The sequence below is a fragment of the Mixophyes fleayi genome, chromosome 4, assembly GCF_038048845.1.
Source record: "Mixophyes fleayi isolate aMixFle1 chromosome 4, aMixFle1.hap1, whole genome shotgun sequence".
NCBI classification, from domain to species: Eukaryota; Metazoa; Chordata; class Amphibia; order Anura; family Limnodynastidae; genus Mixophyes; species Mixophyes fleayi.
This window is the reverse complement of record NC_134405.1, coordinates 157,041,214-157,060,981: the sequence shown is the minus strand read 5'-3', so window position 1 is coordinate 157,060,981 and position 19,768 is coordinate 157,041,214. Positions and strand designations below refer to the sequence as shown.

The 19,768-nt window shown below is 51.3% G+C and overlaps 1 long non-coding RNA gene across 1 annotated transcript; it reads left to right on the top strand.

The window, feature by feature from the left end:
• The first annotated feature begins 116 nt into the window (after positions 1-116).
• Positions 117-19,449, top strand: LOC142150004 (uncharacterized). Its single transcript, XR_012690963.1, has 3 exons — positions 117-278; positions 1,197-1,229; positions 19,275-19,449. It is a non-coding gene; the product is annotated as an uncharacterized LOC142150004 (long non-coding RNA).
• The last annotated feature ends 319 nt before the right edge of the window (positions 19,450-19,768 follow it).

Below are 19,768 nucleotides of genomic sequence, written 5' to 3'. Positions count from 1 at the left end.
TCAGGTAATCAGTGCTATACTACCTGGTTCTGGAGTAGGGATCAGTGCTGTGCTGCTTCGGTCTGGAGTAGGGATCCAGGTGATCAGTGCTGTGCTGTCTAGGGCTGGAGTAGGGATCAGATGTACTGTCTGGGTTATAGAGGAGGGATCACATGATCAGCGCTGTACTTTATATGTTATAGGGTGGATTTGACCCTTGTTTCCTCGGCTGCTTCCTGAAAATTGTGGGGTCATTGAATGGACTCTCTAAGGAGGAAATCTGGGACAAACTAAAGCGGGTGAGGCCTTATGTGGTGTACCAATAATGGACATTTGAGGTGGGGAGGGGGTAGACGGGACCTCACATTGTGTGTGTGGGGAAAGAGGGCGCGGGGTGAGGGGACCTCACATTGTGTCTGCGGGTAGAGGACCGGGGGTGACGGGACCTCACATTGTGTGTGTGCGGATAGAGGACCGGGGGTGATGGGACCTCACATTGTGTGTGTGCGGGGAGAGAACGCGGGGTGACAAGGTGTGTGGACAAGGGTTATGTGTCCTCATATGATATGTGGACAGTTGGGAGTGGATATATGATCTTGGTACATATTACAGTCTAATCCACCCTCTAATATATGTCATGAGGGTCTGTGTATGTCTGACCATCTCTCAGATCTCATTTGGAAAAAGTAATTGGTGTACAGACGAGCTGAGTATCTGACGCGATGATGACCTCACATTGACAACAATGTAACAAGAGAACAATCGCTGTAAGATCAGGGTCAGCAGAAGCTATTACTTGTGCAAACATGTGGACGGTGCTATGGTGGGCTCCACTCTGCAATCACGTCATTAAATTACAGGGGAACATGGTATTAGCCCCTGCTATAAATACCTGGTAAACACAAGTTGTGTGCTGTTTATTCAGAGAATCCTATATATACATAATGACGTGTACAGAGCCCCTTTTAGTGACACCTGATATAACGTTATATCGGACCATCTGTTGTCCTTATCTCGCTGCTTCTTCTGTAGTTATAAGGTTAGAAGAAGAACTCTGTGCTTAAATTAATTAATTATGAGAGATTTGCTGGAGATCCCAATGTCAAACTCTTTTGAGTCATCCTGTATCTGTCATAAAACTCTAAATTAGAGTGCAAGCTCTGTTGAGCAGGAAAGTGACAGCTTATTGATTTCAGCTCTCTACATTCTTATTACAGGATTATAAAGACGCTTTAATCACAAGTTACTACGTAAGTTTATAGCATTATGTAGGTTTATTTTATTGTCTGTAAGCCCCAATTCCTGATTACACCTTCTGTATAGCACAGTCTGATATCTATCCTCTCTGTACTGTGCTCCTGACTACACCTCTGTGTCTCCCGTATGGTACGTCCTTCTCCTGTCTCTGTACTGTGCTCCTGACTACACCTCTGTGTCTCCCGTATGGTACGTCCTCCTGTCTCTGTACTGTGCTCATGACTACACCTCTGTGTCTCCCGTATGGTACATCCTTCTCCAGTCTCTGTGATCCTGACTACACCTCTATGTCTCCCGTATGGTACGTCCTCCTCCTGCCTCTGTACTGTGCTCCTGACTACACCTCTGTGTCTCCCGTATGGTACGTCCTTCTCCTGTCTCTGTACTGTGCTCCTGACTACACCTCTGTGTCTGCCGTATGGTACGTCCTCCTCCTATCTCTGTACTGTGCTCCTGACTACACCTCTGTGTCTGCCGTATGGTACGTCCTTCTCCTGTCTCTGTGCTCCTGACTACACCTCTGTGTCTCCCGTATGGTACGTCCTCCTGTCTCTGTACTGTGCTCCTGACTACACCTCTGTGCTCCCGTATGGCACATCCTTCTCCTGTCTCTGTGCTCCTGACTACACCTCTATGTCTCCCGTATGGTACGTCCTCCTCCTGTCTCTGTACTGTGCTCCTGACTACACCTCTGTGTCTCCCGTATGGTACATCCTCCTGTCTCTGTACTGTGCTCCTGACTACACCTCTGTGTCTCCCGTATGGTACATCCTTCTCCTGTCTCTGTGCTCCTGACTACACCTCTATGTCTCCAGTATGGTACGTACTCCTCCTGTCTCTGTACTGTGCTCCTGACTACAACTCTGTGTCTCCCGTATGGTACGTCATTCTCCTGTCTCTGTGCTCCTGACTACACCTCTGTGTCTCCCGTATGGTACGTCCTTCTCCTGTCTCTGTGCTCCTGACTACACCTCTGTGTCTGCCGTATGATACGTTCTTCTCCTGTCTCTGTGCTCCTGACTACACCTCTCTGTCTGCAGTATGATATATAATCCTCCTGTCTCTGTACTTTGCTCCTGACTACTCCTCTGTGTCTGCCATATGGTACGTCCTTATCCTGTCTCTGTACTTGGCTCCTGACTACACCTCTGTGTCTCCCGTATGGTGCGTCCTACTCCTATCTCTGTACTCCTGACTGCACCTCTGTGTCTCCCATATGGTACGTCCTCCCCCTGTCTCTGTACTGTGCTCCTGACTACACCTCTGTGTCTCCCATATGGTACGTCCTACTCCTGTCTCTGTGCTCCTGACTGCACCTCTGTGTCTCCCATATGGTACGTCCTTCTCCTGTCTCTATACTGTGCTCCTGACTACACCTCTGTGTCTCCCATATGGTACGTCCTACTCCTGTCTCTGTGCTCCTGACTGCACCTCTGTGTCTGCCATATGGTACGTCCTACTCCTGTCTCTTTACTTTGCTCCTGACAACACCTCTGTGTCTGCCATATGGTTCGTCCTATTAATGTCTCTGTACTGTGCTTCTGACTACACCCCTGTGTCTCCCATATGGTACGTCCTACTCCTGTCTCTGTGCTCCTGACTGCACCTCTGTGTCTCCCATATGGTACGTCCTTCTCCTGTCTCTGTACTGTGCTCCTGACTACACCTCTGTGCTCCCGTATGGTACATCCTTCTCCTGTCTCTGTGCTCCTGACTACACCTCTATGTCTCCCGTATGGTACGTCCTCCTCCTGTCTCTGTACTGTGCTCCTGACTACACCTCTGTGTCTCCCGTATGGTACATCCTCCTGTCTCTATACTGTGCTCCTGACTACACCTCTGTGTCTCCCATATGGTACGTCCTACTCCTGTCTCTGAGCTCCTGACTGCACCTCTGTGTCTCCCATATGGTACGTCCTTCTCCTGTCTCTGTACTGTGCTCCTGACTACACCTCTGTGTCTCCTCTAGGGTACGTCCTACTACTGTCTCTGTGCTCCTGACTGCACCTCTGTGTCTCCCGTATGGTACGTCCTCCTCCTGTCTCTGTACTGTGCTCCTGACTACACCTCTGTGTCTGCATTATGGTACGTCCTACTCCTGTCTCTTTACTTTGCTCCTGACTACACCTCTGTGTCTGCCATATGGTTCGTCCTTCTAATGTCTCTGTACTGTGCTCCTGACTACACCCCTGTGTCTCCCATATGGTACATCCTTCTTCTGTCTCTGTACTTTGCTCCTGACTACTCCTCTGTGTCTGCCATATGGTACGTCCTTATCCTGTCTCTGTACTGTGCTCCTGACTACACCTCTGTGTCTCCCGTTTGGTGCGTCCTACTCCTATCTCTGTACTCCTGACTGCACCTCTGTGTCTTCCATATGGTACGTCCTCCTCCTGTCTCTGTACTGTGCTCCTGACTACACCTCTGTGTCTCCCATATGGTACGTCCTACTCCTGTCTCTGTGCTCCTGACTGCACCTCTGTGTCTCCCATATGCTACGTCCTTCTCCTGTCTCTGTACTGTGCTCCTGACTGCACCTCTGTGTCTCCCATATGGTACGTCCTCCCCCTGTCTCTGTACTGTGCTCCTGACTACACCTCTGTGTCTCCTCTAGGGTACGTCCTACTACTGTCTCTGTGCTCCTGACTGCACCTCTGTGTCTCCCGTATGGTACGTCCTTCTCCTGTCTCTGTGCTGTGCTCCTGACTACACCTCTGTGTCTCCTGTATGGTATGTTCTTCTCCTGTCTCGGTGCTCCTGACTGCACCTCTGTGTCTGCCATGTGGTTCGTCCTTCTCCTGTCTCTGTGCTCCTGACTACACCTCTGTGTCTCCCGTATGGTACGTCCTTCTACTGTCTCTGTGCTTCTGACTACACCTCTGTGTCTCTCGTATGGTACGTCCTTCTCCTGTTTCTGTACTGTGCTCCTGACTGCACCTCTGTGTCTCCCATATGGTACGTCCTTCTCCTGTGTCTGTACTGTGCTCCTGACTGCACCTCTGTGTCTCCCGTATGGTATGTCCTTCTCCTGTCTCTGTAATGTGCTCCTGACTGCACCTCTGTGTCTCCCGTATGGTACGTCCTTCTCTTGTCTCTGTGCTCCTGACTACACCTCTGTGTCTGCCGTATGATACGTCCTTCTCCTGTCTCTGTACTGTGCTCCTGACTACACCTCTGTGTCTCCCATATGGTACATCCTTCTTCTGTCTCTGTACTTTGCTCCTGACTACTCCTCTGTGTCTGCCATATGGTACGTCCTTATCCTGTCTCTGTACTTGGCTCCTGACTACACCTCTGTGTCTCCCGTATGGTGCGTCCTACTCCTATCTCTGTACTTCTGACTGCACCTCTGTGTCTCCCATATTGTACGTCCTCCCCCTGTCTCTGTACTGTGCTCCTGACTACACCTCTGTGTCTCCCATATGGTACGTCCTACTCCTGTCTCTGTGCTCCTGACTGCACCTCTGTGTCTCCCATATGGTACGTCCTTCTCCTGTCTCTATACTGTGCTCCTGACTACACCTCTGTGTCTCCCATATGGTACGTCCTACTCCTGTCTCTGTGCTCCTGACTGCACCTCTGTGTCTCCCATATGGTACGTCCTTCTTCTGTCTCTGTACTGTGCTCCTGACTACACCTCTGTGTCTCCTCTAGGGTACGTCCTACTACTGTCTCTGTGCTCCTGACTGCACCTCTGTGTCTCCCGTATGGTACGTCCTCCTCCTGTCTCTGTACTGTGCTCCTGACTACACCTCTGTGTCTGCCATATGGTACGTCCTACTCCTGTCTCTTTACTTTGCTCCTGACTACACCTCTGTGTCTGCCATATAGTTCGTCCTTCTAATGTCTCTGTACTGTGCTCCTGACAACACCCCTGTCTCTCCCATATGGTACGTCCTCCTCCTGTCTCTGTACTGTGCTCCTGAAAACACCTCTGTGTCTGCCATATGGTACGTCCTAATCCTGTCTCTTTACTTTGATCCTTACTACACCTCTGTGTCTGCCATATGGTTCGTCCTTCTAATGTCTCTGTACTGTGCTCCTGACTACACCCCTGTGTCTCACATATGGTACATCCTTCTTCTGTCTCTGTACTTTGCTCCTGACTACTCCTCTGTGTCTGCCATATGGTACGTCCTTATCCTGTCTCTGTACTGTGCTCCTGACTACACCTCTGTGTCTCCCGTATGGTGCGTCCTACTCCTGTCTCTGTGCTCCTGACTGCACCTCTGTGTCTCCCATATGGTACGTCCTCCCCCTGTCTCTGTACTGTGCTCCTGACTACACCTCTGTGTCTCCCATATGGTACGTCCTACTCCTGTCTCTGTGCTCCTGACTGCACCTCTGTGTCTCCCATATGGTACGTCCTTCTCCTGTCTCTGTACTGTGCTCCTGACTGCACCTCTGTGTCTCCCATATGGTACGTCCTCCCCATGTCTCTGTACTGTGCTCCTGACTACACCTCTGTGTCTCCTCTAGGGTACGTCCTACTACTGTCTCTGTGCTCCTGACTGCACCTCTGTGTCTCCCGTATGGTACGTCCTTCTCCTGTCTCTGTGCTGTGCTCCTGACTACACCTCTGTGTCTCCTGTATGGTACGTCCTTCTCCTGTTTCTGTACTATGCTCCTGACTACACCTCTGTGTCTCCTGTATGGTATGTTCTTCTCCTGTCTCGGTGCTCCTGACTACACCTCTGTGTCTCCCGTATGGTACGTCCTTCTACTGTCTCTGTGCTCTTGACTACACCTCTGTGTCTCTCATATGGTACGTCCTTCTCCTGTGTCTGTACTGTGCTCCTGACTGCACCTCTGTGTCTCCCGTATGGTATGTCCTTCTCCTGTCTCTGTACTGTGCTCCTGACTGCACCTCTGTGTCTCCCGTATGGAACGTCCTTCTCCTGTCTCTGTACTGTGCTCCTGACTACACCACTGTGTCTCCCATATGGTATGTCCTCCCCCTGTCTCTGTACTGTGCTCCTGACTACACCTCTGTGTCTCCTCTAGGGTACGTCCTACTACTGTCTCTGTGCTCCTGACTGCACCTCTGTGTCTCCCGTATGGTACGTCCTTCTCCTGTCTCTGTGCTGTGCTCCTGACTACACCTCTGTGTCTCCTGTATGGTATGTTCTTCTCCTGTCTCGGTGCTCCTGACTGCACCTCTGTGTCTGCCATGTGGTTCGTCCTTCTCCTGTCTCTGTGCTCCTGACTACACCTCTGTGTCTCCCGTATGGTACGTCCTTCTACTGTCTCTGTGCTTCTGACTACACCTCTGTGTCTCTCGTATGGTACGTCCTTCTCCTGTTTCTGTACTGTGCTCCTGACTGCACCTCTGTGTCTCCCATATGGTACGTCCTTCTCCTGTGTCTGTACTGTGCTCCTGACTGCACCTCTGTGTCTCCCGTATGGTATGTCCTTCTCCTGTCTCTGTAATGTGCTCCTGACTGCACCTCTGTGTCTCCCGTATGGTACGTCCTTCTCTTGTCTCTGTGCTCCTGACTACACCTCTGTGTCTGCCGTATGATATGTCCTTCTCCTGTCTCTGTACTGTGCTCCTGACTACACCTCTGTGTCTCCCATATGGTACATCCTTCTTCTGTCTCTGTACTTTGCTCCTGACTACTCCTCTGTGTCTGCCATATGGTACGTCCTTATCCTGTCTCTGTACTTGGCTCCTGACTACACCTCTGTGTCTCCCGTATGGTGCGTCCTACTCCTATCTCTGTACTCCTGACTGCACCTCTGTGTCTCCCGTATGGTGCGTCCTACTCCTATCTCTGTACTCCTGACTGCACCTCTGTGTCTCCCATATGGTACGTCCTCCCCCTGTCTCTGTACTCCTGACTACACCTCTGTGTCTCCCATATGGTACGTCCTACTCCTGTCTCTGTGCTCCTGACTGCACCTCTGTGTCTCCCATATGGTACGTCCTTCTCCTGTCTCTATACTGTGCTCCTGACTACACCTCTGTGTCTCCCATATGGTACGTCCTACTCCTGTCTCTGTGCTCCTGACTGCACCTCGGTGTCTCCCATATGGTACGTCCTTCTCCTGTCTCTGTACTGTGCTCCTGACTACACCTCTGTGTCTCCTCTAGGGTACGTCCTACTACTGTCTCTGTGCTCCTGACTGCACCTCTGTGTCTCCCGTATGGTACGTCCTCCTCCTGTCTCTGTACTGTGCTCCTGACTACACCTCTGTGTCTGCCATATGGTACGTCCTTATCCTGTCTCTGTACTGTGCTCCTGACTACACCTCTGTGTCTCCCGTATGGTGCGTCCTACTCCTGTCTCTGTGCTCCTGACTGCACCTCTTTGTCTCCCATATGGTACGTCCTCCCCCTGTCTCTGTACTGTGCTCCTGACTACACCTCTGTGTCTCCCATATGGTACGTCCTACTCCTGTCTCTGTGCTCCTGACTGCACCTCTGTGTCTCCCATATGGTACGTCCTTCTCCTGTCTCTGTACTGTGCTCCTGACTGCACCTCTGTGTCTCCCATATGGTACGTCCTCCCCATGTCTCTGTACTGTGCTCCTGACTACACCTCTGTGTCTCCTCTAGGGTACGTCCTACTACTGTCTCTGTGCTCCTGACTGCACCTCTGTGTCTCCCGTATGGTACGTCCTTCTCCTGTCTCTGTGCTGTGCTCCTGACTACACCTCTGTGTCTCCTGTATGGTACGTCCTTCTCCTGTTTCTGTACTATGCTCCTGACTACACCTCTGTGTCTCCTGTATGGTATGTTCTTCTCCTGTCTCGGTGCTCCTGACTACACCTCTGTGTCTCCCGTATGGTACGTCCTTCTACTGTCTCTGTGCTCTTGACTACACCTCTGTGTCTCTCATATGGTACGTCCTTCTCCTGTGTCTGTACTGTGCTCCTGACTGCACCTCTGTGTCTCCCGTATGGTATGTCCTTCTCCTGTCTCTGTACTGTGCTCCTGACTGCACCTCTGTGTCTCCCGTATGGAACGTCCTTCTCCTGTCTCTGTACTGTGCTCCTGACTACACCACTGTGTCTCCCATATGGTATGTCCTCCCCCTGTCTCTGTACTGTGCTCCTGACTACACCTCTGTGTCTCCTCTAGGGTACGTCCTACTACTGTCTCTGTGCTCCTGACTGCACCTCTGTGTCTCCCGTATGGTACGTCCTTCTCCTGTCTCTGTGCTGTGCTCCTGACTACACCTCTGTGTCTCCTGTATGGTATGTTCTTCTCCTGTCTCGGTGCTCCTGACTGCACCTCTGTGTCTGCCATGTGGTTCGTCCTTCTCCTGTCTCTGTGCTCCTGACTACACCTCTGTGTCTCCCGTATGGTACGTCCTTCTACTGTCTCTGTGCTTCTGACTACACCTCTGTGTCTCTCGTATGGTACGTCCTTCTCCTGTTTCTGTACTGTGCTCCTGACTGCACCTCTGTGTCTCCCATATGGTACGTCCTTCTCCTGTGTCTGTACTGTGCTCCTGACTGCACCTCTGTGTCTCCCGTATGGTATGTCCTTCTCCTGTCTCTGTAATGTGCTCCTGACTGCACCTCTGTGTCTCCCGTATGGTACGTCCTTCTCTTGTCTCTGTGCTCCTGACTACACCTCTGTGTCTGCCGTATGATATGTCCTTCTCCTGTCTCTGTACTGTGCTCCTGACTACACCTCTGTGTCTCCCATATGGTACATCCTTCTTCTGTCTCTGTACTTTGCTCCTGACTACTCCTCTGTGTCTGCCATATGGTACGTCCTTATCCTGTCTCTGTACTTGGCTCCTGACTACACCTCTGTGTCTCCCGTATGGTGCGTCCTACTCCTATCTCTGTACTCCTGACTGCACCTCTGTGTCTCCCGTATGGTGCGTCCTACTCCTATCTCTGTACTCCTGACTGCACCTCTGTGTCTCCCATATGGTACGTCCTCCCCCTGTCTCTGTACTCCTGACTACACCTCTGTGTCTCCCATATGGTACGTCCTACTCCTGTCTCTGTGCTCCTGACTGCACCTCTGTGTCTCCCATATGGTACGTCCTTCTCCTGTCTCTATACTGTGCTCCTGACTACACCTCTGTGTCTCCCATATGGTACGTCCTACTCCTGTCTCTGTGCTCCTGACTGCACCTCGGTGTCTCCCATATGGTACGTCCTTCTCCTGTCTCTGTACTGTGCTCCTGACTACACCTCTGTGTCTCCTCTAGGGTACGTCCTACTACTGTCTCTGTGCTCCTGACTGCACCTCTGTGTCTCCCGTATGGTACGTCCTCCTCCTGTCTCTGTACTGTGCTCCTGACTACACCTCTGTGTCTGCCATATGGTACGTCCTACTCCTGTCTCTTTACTTTGCTCCTGACTACACCTCTGTGTCTGCCATATGGTTCGTCCTTCTAATGTCTCTGTACTGTGCTCCTGACAACACCCCTGTTTCTCCCATATGGTACGTCCTCCTCCTGTCTCTGTACTGTGCTCCTGACTACACCTCTGTGTCTGCCATATGGTACGTCCTACTCCTGTCTCTTTACTTTGATCCTTACTACACCTCTGTGTCTGCCATATGGTTCGTCCTTCTAATGTCTCTGTACTCTGCTCCTGACTACACCCCTGTGTCTCCCATATGGTACATCCTTCTTCTGTCTCTGTACTTTGCTCCTGACTACTCCTCTGTGTCTGCCATATGGTACGTCCTTATCCTGTCTCTGTACTGTGCTCCTGACTACACCTCTGTGTCTCCCGTATGGTGCGTCCTACTCCTGTCTCTGTGCTCCTGACTGCACCTCTGTGTCTCCCATATGGTACGTCCTCCCCCTGTCTCTGTACTGTGCTCCTGACTACACCTCTGTGTCTCCCGTATGGTGCGTCCTACTCCTGTCTCTGTGCTCCTGACTGCACCTCTGTGTCTCCCATATGGTACGTCCTCCCCCTGTCTCTGTACTGTGCTCCTGACTACACCTCTGTGTCTCCCATATGGTACGTCCTACTCCTGTCTCTGTGCTCCTGACTGCACCTCTGTGTCTCCCATATGGTACGTCCTTCTCCTGTCTCTGTACTGTGCTCCTGACTGCACCTCTGTGTCTCCCATATGGTACGTCCTCCCCATGTCTCTGTACTGTGCTCCTGACTACACCTCTGTGTCTCCTCTAGGGTACGTCCTACTACTGTCTCTGTGCTCCTGACTGCACCTCTGTGTCTCCCGTATGGTACGTCCTTCTCCTGTCTCTGTGCTGTGCTCCTGACTACACCTCTGTGTCTCCTGTATGGTACGTCCTTCTCCTGTTTCTGTACTATGCTCCTGACTACACCTCTGTGTCTCCTGTATGGTATGTTCTTCTCCTGTCTCGGTTCTCCTGACTGCACCTCTGTGTCTGCCATGTGGTTCGTCCTTCTCCTGTCTCTGTACTTGGCTCCTGACTGCACCTCTGTGTCTCCCGTATGGTAAGTCCTTCTCTTGTCTCTGTGCTCCTGACTACACCTCTGTGTCTGCCGTATGATACGTCCTTCTCCTGTCTCTGTACTGTGCTCCTGACTACACCTCTGTGTCTCCCATATGGTACATCCTTCTTCTGTCTCTGTACTTTGCTCCTGACTACTCCTCTGTGTCTGCCATATAGTACGTCCTTATCCTGTCTCTGTACTTGGCTCCTGACTACACCTCTGTGTCTCCCGTATGGTGCGTCCTACTCCTATCTCTGTACTCCTGACTGCACCTCTGTGTCTCCCATATGGTACGTCCTCCCCCTGTCTCTGTACTGTGCTCCTGACTACACCTCTGTGTCTCCCATATGGTACGTCCTACTCCTGTCTCTGTGCTCCTGACTGCACCTCTGTGTCTGCCGTATGATACGTTCTTCTCCTGTCTCTGTGCTCCTGACTACACCTCTCTCTGTCTGCAGTATGATATGTCCTCCTCCTGTCTCTGTTCTGTGCTCCTGACTACACCTCTGTGTCTTCCATATGGTACGTCCTCCTCCTGTCTCTGTACTGTGCTCCTGACTACACCTCTGTGTCTGCCATATGGTACGTCCTACTCCTGTCTCTTTACTTTGCTCCTGACAACACCTCTGTGTCTGCCATATGGTTCGTCCTTCTAATGTCTCTGTACTGTGCTCCTGACAACACCCCTGTGTCTCCCATATGGTACATCCTTCTTCTGTCTCTGTACTTTGCTCCTGACTACTCCTCTGTGTCTGCCATATGGTACGTCCTTATCCTGTCTCTGTACTGTGCTCCTGACTACACCTCTGTGTCTCCCGTATGGTGCGTCCTACTCCTATCTCTGTACTCCTGACTGCACCTCTGTGTCTCCCATATGGTACGTCCTCCTCCTGTCTCTGTACTGTGCTCCTGACTACACCTCTGTGTCTCCCATATGGTACGTCCTACTCCTGTCTCTGTGCTCCTGACTGCACCTCTGTGTCTCCCATATGGTACGTCCTTCTCCTGTCTCTGTACTGTGCTCCTGACTGCACCTCTGTGTCTCCCATATGGTACGTCCTCCCCCTGTCTCTGTACTGTGCTCCTGACTACACCTCTGTGTCTCCTCTAGGGTACGTCCTACTACTGTCTCTGTGCTCCTGACTGCACCTCTGTGTCTCCCGTATGGTACGTCCTTCTCCTGTCTCTGTGCTGTGCTCCTGACTACACCTCTGTGTCTCCTGTATGGTATGTTCTTCTCCTGTCTCGGTGCTCCTGACTGCACCTCTGTGTCTGCCATGTGGTTCGTCCTTCTCCTGTCTCTGTGCTCCTGACTACACCTCTGTGTCTCCGGTATGGTACGTCCTTCTACTGTCTCTGTGCTTCTGACTACACCTCTGTGTCTCTCGTATGGTACGTCCTCCTCCTGTCTCTGTACTGTGCTCCTGACTACACCTCTGTGTCTGCCGTATGATACGTCCTTCTCCTGTCTCTGTACTGTGCTCCTGACTACACCTCTGTGTCTCCCATATGGTACATCCTTCTTCTGTCTCTGTACTTTGCTCCTGACTACTCCTCTGTGTCTGCCATATAGTACGTCCTTATCCTGTCTCTGTACTTGGCTCCTGACTACACCTCTGTGTCTCCCGTATGGTGCGTCGTACTCCTTTCTCTGTACTCCTGACTGCACCTCTGTGTCTCCAATATGGTACGTCCTCCCCCTGTCTCTGTACTGTGCTCCTGACTACACCTCTGTGTCTCCCATATGGTACGTCCTACTCCTGTCTCTGTGCTCCTGACTGCACCTCTGTGTCTCCCATATGGTACGTCCTTCTCCTGTCTCTATACTGTGCTCCTGACTACACCTCTGTGTCTCCCATATGGTACGTCCTACTCCTGTCTCTGTGCTCCTGACTGCACCTCTGTGTCTCCCATATGGTACGTCCTTCTCCTGTCTCTGTACTGTGCTCCTGACTACACCTCTGTGTCTCCTCTAGGGTACGTCCTACTACTGTCTCTGTGCTCCTGACTGCACTTCTGTGTCTCCCGTATGGTACGTCCTCCTCCTGTCTCTGTACTGTGCTCCTGACTACACCTCTGTGTCTGGCATATGGTACGTCCTACTCCTGTCTCTTTACTTTGCTCCTGACTACACCTCTGTGTCTGCCATATGGTTCGTCCTTCTAATGTCTCTGTACTGTGCTCCTGACAACACCCCTGTGTCTCCCATATGGTACGTCCTCCTCCTGTCTCTGTACTGTGCTCCTGACTACACCTCTGTGTCTGCCATATGGTACGTCCTACTCCTGTCTCTTTACTTTGATCCTGACTACACCTCTGTGTCTGCCATATGGTTCGTCCTTCTAATGTCTCTGTACTGTGCTCCTGACTACACCCCTGTGTTTCCCATATGGTACATCCTTCTTCTGTCTCTGTACTTTGCTCCTGACTACTCCTCTGTGTCTGCCATATGGTACGTCCTTATCCTGTCTCTGTACTGTGCTCCTGACTACACCTCTGTGTCTCCCGTATGGTGCGTCCTACTCCTATCTCTGTACTCCTGACTGCACCTCTGTGTCTCCCATATGGTACGTCCTCCCCCTGTCTCTGTACTGTGCTCCTGACTACACCTCTGTGTCTCCCATATGGTACGTCCTACTCCTGTCTCTGTGCTCCTGACTGCACCTCTGTGTCTCCCATATGGTACGTCCTTCCCCTGTCTCTGTGCTCCTGAATACACCTCTGTGTCTGCCGTATGATACGTCCTTCTCCTGTCTCTGTACTGTGCTCCTGACTACACCACTGTGTCTCCCATATGGTACATCCTTCTTCTGTCTCTGTACTTTGCTCCTGACTACTCCTCTGTGTCTGCCATATGGTACGTCCTCCCCCTGTCTCTGTGCTCCTGACTGCACCTCTGTGTCTCTCGTATGGTACGTCCTTCTCCTGTCTCTGTACTGTGCTCCTGACTGCACCTCTGTGTCTCCCATATGGTACGTCCTTCTCCTGTCTCTGTAATGTGCTCCTGACTGCACCTCTGTGTCTCCCGTATGGTACGTCCTTCTCCTGTCTCTGTACTGTGCTTCTGACCTTACCTCTCTGTCTTCCGTATGGTACGTCCTTCTCTTGTCTCTGTGCTCCTGACTACACCTCTGTGTCTGCCGTATGATACGTCCTTCTCCTGTCTCTGTACTGTGCTCCTGACTACACCTCTGTGTCTCCCATATGGTACGTCCTTCTTCTGTCTCTATACTTTGCTCCTGACTACTCATCTGTGTCTGCCATATGGTACGTCCTTATCCTGTCTCTGTACTGTGCTCCTGACTGCACCTCTGTGTCTCCCGTATGGTACGTCCTTCTCCTGTCTCTGTAATGTGCTCCTGACTGCACCTCTGTGTCTCCCGTATGGTACGTCCTTCTCCTGTCTCTGTACTGTGCTTCTGACCTTACCTCTCTGTCTTCCGTATGGTACGTCCTTCTCTTGTCTCTGTGCTCCTGACTACACCTCTGTGTCTGCCGTATGATACGTCCTTCTCCTGTCTCTGTACTGTGCTCCTGACTACACCTCTGTGTCTCCCATATGGTACGTCCTTCTTCTGTCTCTGTACTGTGCTCCTGACTACACCTCTGTGTCTCCCGTATGGTGCGTCCTACTCCTATCTCTGTACTCCTGATTGCACCTCTGTGTCTCCCATATGGTACGTCCTCCCCCTGTCCCTTTACTGTGCTCCTGACTGCACCTCTGTGTCTCCCGTATGGAACGTCCTTCTCCTGTCTCTGTACTGTGCTCCTGACTACACCACTGTGTCTCCCGTATGGTACGTCCTGCCCCTGTCTCTGTACTTTGCTCCTGACTGCACCTCTGTGTTTCCCGTATGGTACGTCCTCCAGTCTCTGTACTGTTCTCCTGACAACACCTCTGTGTCTCCCGTATGGTATGTCCTTCTCTTGTCTCTGTACTGTGCTCCTGACTACACTTTAGTGTCTGCCGTATGGTACGTACTTCTCCTGTCTCTGTACTGTGCTCCTGACTACACCTCTGTGTCTCCCGTATGGTACGTCCTCCTGTCTCTGTACTGTGCTCATGACTACACCTCTGTGTCTCTCGTATGGTACATCCTTCTCCAGTCTCTGTGATCCTGACTACACCTCTATGTCTCCCGTATGGTACGTCCTCCTCCTGTCTCTGTACTGTGCTCCTGACTACACCTCTGTGCTCCCGTATGGTACATCCTTCTCCTGTCTCTGTGCTCCTGACTACACCTCTATGTCTCCTGTATGGTACGTCCTCCTCCTGTCTCTGTACTGTGCTCCTGACTACACCTCTGTGTCTCCCGTATGGTACATCCTCCTGTCTCTGTACTGTGCTCCTGACTACACCTCTGTGTCTCCCGTATGGTACATCCTTCTCCTGTCTCTGTGCTCCTGACTACACCTCTATGTCTCCAGTATGGTACGTCCTCCTCCTGTCTCTGTACTGTGCTCCTGACTACACCTCTATGTCTCCCGTATGGTACGTCCTTCTCCTGTCTCTGTGCTCCTGACTACACCTCTGTGTCTGCCGTATGATACGTTCTTCTCCTGTCTCTGTGCTCCTGACTACACCTCTCTGTCTGCAGTATGATATGTCCTCCTCCTGTCTCTGTACTGTGCTCCTGACTACACCTCTGTGTCTCCCATATGGTACGTCCTCCTCCTGTCTCTGTACTGTGCTCCTGACTACACCTCTGTGTCTGCCATATGGTACGTCCTACTCCTGTCTCTTTACTTTGCTCCTGACAACACCTCTGTGTCTGCCATATGGTTCGTCCTTCTAATGTCTCTGTACTGTGCTCCTGACAACACCCCTATGTCTCCCATATGGTACATCCTTCTTCTGTCTCTGTACTTTGCTCCTGACTACTCCTCTGTGTCTGCCATATGGTACGTCCTTATCCTGTCTCTGTACTTGGCTCCTGACTACACCTCTGTGTCTCCCATATGGTACGTCCTCCCCCTGTCTCTGTACTGTGCTCCTGACTACACCTCTGTGTCTCCCATATGGTACGTCCTACTCCTGTCTCTGTGCTCCTGACTGCACCTCTGTGTCTCCCGTATGGTACGTCCTTCTACTGTCTCTGTGCTCCTGACTACACCTCTGTGTCTCTCGTATGGTACGTCCTTCTCCTGTCTCTGTACTGTGCTCCTGACTGCACCTCTGTGTCTCCCATATGGTACGTCCTTCTCCTGTGTCTGTACTGTGCTCCTGACTGCACCTCTGTGTCTCCCGTATGGTACGTCCTTCTCCTGTCTCTGTAATGTGCTCCTGACTGCACCTCTGTGTCTCCCGTATGGTACGTCCTTCTCCTGTCTCTGTACTGTGCTTCTGACCTTACCTCTCTGTCTTCCGTATGGTACGTCCTTCTCTTGTCTCTGTGCTCCTGACTACACCTCTGTGTCTGCCGTATGATACGTCCTTCTCCTGTCTCTGTACTGTGCTCCTGACTACACCTCTGTGTCTCCCATATGGTACGTCCTTCTTCTGTCTCTATACTTTGCTCCTGACTACTCCTCTGTGTCTGCCATATGGTACGTCCTTATCCTGTCTCTGTACTGTGCTCCTGACTACACCTCTGTCTCTCCCGTATGGTGCGTCCTACTCCTATCTCTGTACTCCTGACTGCACCTCTGTGTCTCCCATATGGTACGTCCTCCCCCTGTCCCTTTACTGTGCTCCTGATTACACCTCTGTGTCTCCCGTATGGTATGTCCTACTCCTGTCTCTGTGCTCCTGACTGCACCTCTGTGTCTCCCATATGGTACGTCCGCCTCCTGTCTATGAACTGTGCTCCTGACTACACCTCTGTGTCTCCCATATGGTACGTCCTTCTCCTGTCTCTGTACTGTGCTCCTGACTGCACCTCTGTGTCTCCCATATGGTACGTCCTTCTCCTGTCTCTGTGCTCCTGACTGCACCTCTGTGTCTCCCATATGGTACGTCCTTCTCCTGTCTCTGTACTCTACTCCTGACTACACCTCTGTGTCTCCTCTAGGGTACGTCCTACTACTGTCTCTGTGCTCCTGACTGCACCTCTGTGTCTCCCGTATGGTACGTCCTCCTCCTGTCTCTGTACTGTGCTCCTGACTACACCTCTGTGTCTGGCATATGGTACGTCCTACTCCTGTCTCTTTGCTTTGCTCCTGACTACACCTCTGTGTCTGCCATATGGTTCGTCCTTCTAATGTCTCTGTACTGTGCTCCTGACAACACCCCTGTGTCTCCCATATGGTACGTCCTCCTCCTGTCTCTGTACTGTGCTCCTGACTACACCTCTGTGTCTGCCATATGGTACGTCCTACTCCTGTCTCTTTACTTTGATCCTGACTACACCTCTGTGTCTGCCATATGGTTCGTCCTTCTAATGTCTCTGTACTGTGCTCCTGACTACACCCCTGTGTTTCCCATATGGTACATCCTTCTTCTGTCTCTGTACTTTGCTCCTGACTACTCCTCTGTGTCTGCCATATGGTACGTCCTTATCCTGTCTCTGTACTGTGCTCCTGACTACACCTCTGTGTCTCCCGTATGGTGCGTCCTACTCCTATCTCTGTACTCCTGACTGCACCTCTGTGTCTCCCATATGGTACGTCCTCCCCCTGTCTCTGTACTGTGCTCCTGACTACACCTCTGTGTCTCCCATATGGTACGTCCTACTCCTGTCTCTGTGCTCCTGACTGCACCTCTGTGTCTCCCATATGGTACGTCCTTCCCCTGTCTCTGTACTGTGCTCCTGACTGCACCTCTGTGTCTCCCATATGGTACGTCCTCCCCCTGTCTCTGTACTGTGCTCCTGACTACACCTCTGTGTCTCCTCTAGGGTACGTCCTACTACTGTCTCTGTGCTCCTGACTGCACCTCTGTGTCTCCCGTATGGTACGTCCTTCTCCTGTTTCTGTACTATGCTCCTGACTACACCTCTGTGTCTCCTGTATGGTATGTTCTTCTCCTGTCTCGGTGCTCCTGACTGCACCTCTGTGTCTGCCATGTGGTTCGTCCTTCTCCTGTCTCTGTGCTCCTGACTACACCTCTGTGTCTCCCGTATGGTACGTCCTTCTACTGTCTCTGTGCTCCTGACTACACCTCTGTGTCTCTCGTATGGTACGTCCTTCTCCTGTCTCTGTACTGTGCTCCTGACTGCACCTCTGTGTCTCCCGTATGGTACGTCCTTCTCCTGTGTCTGTACTGTGCTCCTGACTGTACCTCTGTGTCTCCCGTATGGTACGTCCTTCTCCTGTCTCTGTAATGTGCTCCTGACTGCACCTCTGTGTCTCCCGTATGGTACGTCCTTCTACTGTCTCTGTACTGTGCTTCTGACCTTACCTCTCTGTCTTCCGTATGGTACGTCCTTCTCTTGTCTCTGTGCTCCTGACTACACCTCTGTGTCTGCCGTATGATACGTCCTTCTCCTGTCTCTGTACTGTGCTCCTGACTACACCTCTGTGTCTCCCGTATGGTGCGTCCTACTCCTATCTCTGTACTCCTGACTGCACCTCTGTGTCTCCCATATGGTACGTCCTCCCCCTGTCCCTTTACTGTGCTCCTGATTACACCTCTGTGTCTCCCGTATGGTATGTCCTACTCCTGTCTATGTACTGTGCTCCTGACTACACCTCTGTGTCTCCCATATGGTACGTCCTTCTCCTGTCTCTGTACTGTGCTCCTGACTGCACCTCTGTGTCTCCCATATGGTATGTCCTCCCCCTGTCTCTGTACTGTGTTCCTGACTACACCTCTGTGTCTCCTGTATGGTACGTCCTACTACTGTCTCTGTGCTCCTGACTGCACCTCTGTGTCTCCCATATGGTACGTCCGCCTCCTGTCTATGTACTGTGCTCCTGACTGCACCTCTGTGTCTCCCATATGGTACGTCCTTCTCCTGTCTCTGTACTGTGCTCCTGACTGCACCTCTGTGTCTCCTGTATGGTACGTCCTACTACTGTCTCTGTGCTCCTGACTGCACCTCTGTGTCTCCCATATGGTATGTCCTCCCCCTGTCTCTGTACTGTGCTCCTGACTACACCTCTGTGTCTCCTGTATGGTACGTCCTACTACTGTCTCTGTGCTCCTGACTGCACCTCTGTGTCTCCCATATGTTACGTCCTTCTCCTGTCTCTGTGCTCCTGACTGCACCTCTGTGTCTGCTGTATGGTACGTCCTTCTCCTGTCTCTGTGCTCCTGACTGCACCTCTGTGTCTGCTGTATGGTACGTCCTTCTCCTGTCTCTGTGCTCCTGACTGCACCTCTGTGTCTCCCGTATGGTACGTCCTTCTCCTGTCTCTGTGCTGTGCTCCTGACTACACCTCTGTGTCTCCTGTATGGTACGTCCTTCTCCTGTTTCTGTACTGTGCTCCTGACTACACCTCTGTGTCTACTGTATGGTATGTTCTTCTCCTGTCTCGGTGCTCCTGACTGCACCTCTGTGTCTCCCGTATGGTACGTCCTTCTCCTGTCTCTGTTCTCCTAGCTACACCTCTGTGTCTCCCGTATGGTACGTCCTTCTCCTGTCTCTGTACTGTGCTCCTGACTACACCTCTGTCTCTCCCGTATGGTACGTCCTTCTCCTGTCTCTGTACTGTAATTTGTCTTCTTACTTTTACATTTTGGCTTCTTATAGATTTGGCCGGCGGTGCAGGTGGCAAATTTTTACTTCATCCCTCTATATCACAGGTATGGGACTTCTACTAGCCCTGAGAACGATAACCGTAATACGTGTTCCAGGACGGATGAGTCTGGGTCCAGAAGACATCTGTAATGTCACATTTCATCTCCTCTGTCTGTAATGTTTTCTTTTTTTTAAGTGTGCAGTGCGAGTAGAATATCCTATAGCCAATCAGATAATTTAAAACAAATTCCAATTTCTTAAAAAGAGACCCCTTCCTTAGTGCAAGGTGGAACCACTGGTGAAACGGAGCTGACAAATGTAATGTAGACCTGCCTCCTTCATTCCACAATTTTATCCCACACAGGTAATAACATTTCACAGTAACTCTTGGTTTTGGGACATGGAAATGCATTTATGACAGAAGACAAAAATGGCAGAATCATCCCAGACGGTTCATGAATACAAGGACACTCATCATTAAATTAAATTTAAGTTAATATTTAAAG